This window comes from Nicotiana sylvestris, chromosome 1, assembly GCF_000393655.2.
Source record: "Nicotiana sylvestris chromosome 1, ASM39365v2, whole genome shotgun sequence".
NCBI classification, from domain to species: domain Eukaryota; kingdom Viridiplantae; phylum Streptophyta; class Magnoliopsida; order Solanales; family Solanaceae; genus Nicotiana; species Nicotiana sylvestris.
The window spans coordinates 118,998,450-119,004,034 of NC_091057.1; positions in this window are offsets into that span (position 1 = coordinate 118,998,450).

The window sequence follows — 5,585 nt, forward strand, 5'->3', positions numbered from 1 at the left end:
GGCCGGCGACTTATAAAATTGATAACAAGAAGACGATATTGTTTTATGGATTGGCATCATATTTGTTGGCTGCAGACTGTGTTATCTGTGTTCCAAAAGATGTAAAAAAAAATACAGTACCTGAAACAACACTCAGGCACTGTATTGCTGCAAGGGAGGAGGTTGTTCGAATGAAATAGCTAGCAAATGACCAAGTTATCTATTACCACCTTCCTAAATATTGGTGTATTTGATATGACGGAAGTTATTTTTAAAGAGAATATGGTATTTGGTTATATGGAAATATTTTTCATCAAGAGGAGCTTTCCTTACTTATTTGGGTGGAAGTCATTTTCCTTAGATGGCACTTGAAAGACATGATACAAATTATATCCCCCTCTTTTGCTATTGCAAATTTCGTCCATCACGTTTTTTTTTGGTTGGTAAAATTAGGGGAGAAATTCAAAAATAGCCAGATTTACAAGTGGTCATTCAAAAAAAATCAGGTTCAAAAGTAGTTGAAATTTAGCCACTTTTCATGTAAAGATAAATCTAAACGAAAACACTATTTAAAATCCAGAAAAATACTCTAGTATATTATAGTTCCAGCATAAGTATATATACTGGAGTTCCAGCTTAAGTATACTGGAACTCCAATATATTATACTGGAGTTCCAGTATAATATACCAGTCCAGCATAATATATTGGAGATTGGAGCACCGGTGCTCCAATGTTCAGTATATTAAACTCGTGTGTTGGAGTTCTAGCATAATATGCTGGATGTTCAAACACAAGTGCACCGTTCTTCAGTATATTATGCTGGAACTTTTCGTATTGCAGTAAAATAGTGGCTATTTTCAATGATTTTGCAAACGCTGGCTATTTTTGAATGACCAGTTCGAAAACTGGTTAGCCCGTGCTATTTTTACTAAAATTAGGGGTATTATCCTTTTTAGCCCGCGCCAAAGATTATTTATATTCGGTTGCGAAAAAACTGTATAAAATTTATATAATTTTTGTATGTAACATATAGAATGTATATATATAATATTTTTTCAGCTATTATTTTGAGAGCGGCAACACACTGTCATTTTTCCTAAAATTACACGTCACTTCAAAGTTAAAACCAATCGATTTATACTAAAGGCTTCCTTCATTTCCTCAGTTTCTACAACTGCCATTTTCCTAATAATCTCTTGACGCGCTACCTAATACGGCTCTTTTATTCTTCAAACTTGTCTAAAGAAGAAAAAAGATCCAATTAATTTGGCGTATCTTCTTAGCAATAATAATAGCCACTTAAATTAAAAGGCCGATGAGTGCATGCCAATTTTCCAATCACTAAGCTAACGTCACGCAGCTATTTCTGATCACAAGTTGTGCTGTCTGGACCTCGTCTTTTTCTTTCTTTTTTGCTTAGGAAAAAGATTGGTATACTCGCTCATTAATCTAGCAATGGTTGCTAGTTTGTTTCCATGTTGGTATTTCAAAAGCCAATTTGTGTTTGATCAAACAAATTTAATAAAAGTTAATGTAGTTTTTGAAAATTAACTTAAAAACTTCTAAACCATAATATTTACCATCTACCATTTTTTTTTTTTTTTTTTATCAACGATGGAAATTAGTAAATTAATTTAGAATCACAAAATCAATGGAGGGGGAAAGAGGAGAGAGGTAAAGGGGAGTTGTGGATTGAGTCTGTTCATCAAAATAGACCACAATTAATGCAGTAATTTCTAAAATGGCGGGTAATGGGGCCTTAGGATTGTGAGATCAGCTAATACAATACTTTCTTGTTATACTTGGCCTTTGTTTTGTATGTCAAAAGAGACAAATAAAGCGTCAGAGGATGTAGATTTAACACATCCAGGGATCACAATTTCCACTTCTTTCTATACTTTGCAGTTAATATTGTTTAAATTATCTATCCATAATCTTAATTTAATACTTTTTTATTTAAAAAAGACTTTTTTAAAGCCAGAAGACACAGGCACATTCAGGTTTAGAGGCAGTTTGTTTAGAACGAGTATGATCTCATTTTAACCAGTAAAATTTGCCCTAGATCAGCCTCTACCTGCCAGGCCACTCTTTTCTTTTAGGGCTCATTAGCTATGAGGGATAATTAATCTCGGGATTAAATTTGAGATGAGTTTATTATATGTTTGGTTGGGATAAAATAGTGGTATAACTAATTTCGGGATTATATTATTTTTTTTATCCCTATGGAGAGTGTGATAACTAATCCCAGGATAACTAATTCCGAAATAATTATTCATGAGATAACTTGTTTCGCGCCAAACGACCCCTTAGGGTCATGACTCTTGTGAGAAATTTATCTCTGTTTATTCCGCATTATGTTCGACATGTGTGCCAAAATCTTATTCCAAACATCGTCCTCTTAGTAAACGAAATTGATCATAAGAGTTCTGGAAATAACATGTTACCTTGTCTGTGAATATAAATTGGGGCTAATGAGAATGCCGAAACTTAGTCGATGGTCTATTAGAAACAACCTTTCTGCCTTCACAAGGTAGGGGTAAAGCCTGCCTACACACTACACACTATCCTTCCCAGACTCCACTTATGAGAATTCATAGGATTTGTTGTTGTTGTTGTTGAGAATGTCGAGACTTGATCGGAGAATATGCTATATTTTGTTGAGAAAGTCTCACTTTATACCCATTAAGCCCAAACTATTTACCCTTAAATATCCAAACCTAAACTATTTATTTTTTATACCTATGCAACCAAGACTATTTACCCGGCCCACAGCTATTTGCCTTCGCATTTGAAGTACAGAATGTTAAAACATTTGGCTTCATTTTTGCAAGCTTACTTGGTAGTGGACTTAAATGGATCTACTTCTCCTCTGTCAGATCGATCTTCATTGAGAGGGTCAACCCAAGCTATTGCTCTACCTCCTCTTCTTATAATTTTTATGTGTGTATGAAGACCCACCATTGTTGAGCTTGAAGCTCCAGAATTTGAAATTTTATTTTGAAGATTTATTGTTTGATTCGATGTGGGTGCTATAAAATATTGTTTATAGTATCTTCGAGTAAGCTTCCCAAATCTAAATTTTTATGTGTATTTGAATATCTACCATTGTTGGGCTTGAAGCTCAATTTTATTTTTGAAGATTTCTTGTTTGATTCAAAGTGGGTGCTGTTAAATATTGCTTATAGTACCTTCTGGAAGTTCATACTGAAATTTGATAGCATTTAGAGCTAATTTGAGGTGATTGAGATCTAAATTTTCAGCTGAAAATCGAAGAATAACACAATTACCCAATAATATATCGCTAAGGTATACAATATGTTGCAGGAGTATGCAACAATATACTATTATAGTTTACAATATACTGCAACGGTATATTATAATAATCGAAGAAGAACACAGTTACCTAACAGTATACCGCTACAGTACTATAGGAGTATATAGTTATACTGCAACAATATACTATTATAATATACTATAATAATATGAAATATACTATACCATTATGCTGTAATAGTATATAATATACCATAATAGTATACTTATTACCCATAAATTCTTTTGACTTTTCCCTTTTAATTTGCTTTAAGCTTTTACCCAGAGTGAGGGGCAAATTGAAAATGCAAAAAAATAAAATAAAATATATATTATAGTATGCTATATAATGTAACGGTATAATTTTACAATTAGATCCTTTTAGAATTTTTTAAAATTTTTATTGACAACTGATATTATTTCAGTTTAATAATTGAGTTAAATTTTTTTTTAACTCTTTGCACACAATTGTATACCCTGGTGGTATTGCTATATATTATACTGGTATCATATATTATTTAATATTTCTTGGTTGTATTAGCTACATTTAATTGATACACATTTTGATTTTTCTTTAGTAATAGTATAAAAATAAGAATAATAAAAAATTGTGAAAATAGCAAATAAAGTTAGATTATGAAGAGAAAAAGAATATATATAAAAAGAAGTTAAATGAAATTAGAAGTGGAAAAAAGAAAAAAAAAAGAAAACGAGAAAAAAGTAAAGGAGAAAAAAAAGAAGAAGCATAGAAATAAAAAAGAATTGGAGAATAAAGAAAAAATTCTCAATAAAAACTATTATGGATAGAAAATGCAGTTAGTTTATGGATATAAAAGTAAATAAGTAAACAAGAGTAAATAATTTTATTTTTGTGGATAACTACGTCATTTTCTCTATTTTGTTCCATTCTGGATTTAAGACTGAATGGTTTATAGAGTATAGTGAGTCATTTTTCCAAAAGGGAGTCAGAGAAAAGAGTCTTAGTCAAATTCATACATCGTGTGTAGTAGACTCTCATTAATATCGTACGTTAATCTGAATGTTTGGTTGTGGTTGTATAAGTCACTTGACAATTGGACATAAACCTATAGAACAACAACAAAGTTAAACCAGCAAATTTCTTATTTGTCTAGAACGTGGAAGACAATAGTATAAAAGCCAATTTGCATACTAAAGATTCCGTGCAATATATTATTGATAACAACATATCGAAGATGGAAGACCAATTGCAGACACTGTGTTTTAGAAGTAAATATAAAGCCAAAATTATAAATCCAATCTTTTTGGCCAAATAGTTAATAAAAAGCCTACTCCATGGCCTGTCACGACCCAAATTGGAGGGCCGCGACAGGCATCCGGTGTCTTACTCAACCGAGTACTAACGTAACATATCTTTCTTATTATATCATCATAGATAAATGGGCCAGAAGGGCTGTCATGAGATAACCAGAATAAAACATAAGAGAATACTCGGCTTTGGATGACCTAACATGATATACAAACATATATGTGACATACATGCCAATAAGGCCGACATGATCATTTGTACACTCAAAACATAGGCCGACAAGGTCATGCAAGTATCCATATACATGATATCTGTGTACAAGCCTCTAAGAGTACATAAACATCATAAAGATCGGGATAGGCCCCGCCATACCAATCAATACATGTCCAAAGCAAACTGATCAAATAGGCAACTCCGGAGCAAGTGGAGTGCACCAACACCTTCCGCTGAGCTGATAGCCTACTAGGAGGACTGTCAACCTGTATATCGGGATCTGCAGGCATGAAACGCAGCATCCCTAAGAAAAAGGGACGTTAGTACGAATAAAGTACCAAGTATGTAAGGCAGGAAAGCATAAATAAGAACAGTAATGTAAAAAAAGATAGAGAAGATACAACCTGTAACATCGGAGTGCCTCTAAGGGCGATTGACACGAAATGCATGATACATATATATATATATATATATATATACATATACTTTTAAAACATACACCTCTGTGGGCATCATTATCATCATTATATCGTACCCGGCCTCGAAAAGGACTCGGTAAAAACATACCCTATTATCATAAGGCTCGGTAGAATTTTACTCGGCCACGTGGAGCTCGATAAAACCCAACTGATTAGTGGTTGCACAATAGGTGCCGTACCCGGCCGACTATAGCGCGACTTAGTTGAGTAAAATAGATACATATATATAATGAATGTTGGACTCATGGAATCGCGTTCTAAACCTTTCAGAGTGACGTAAGGTCGTCACACCTTTGATTAACATTATGGACAC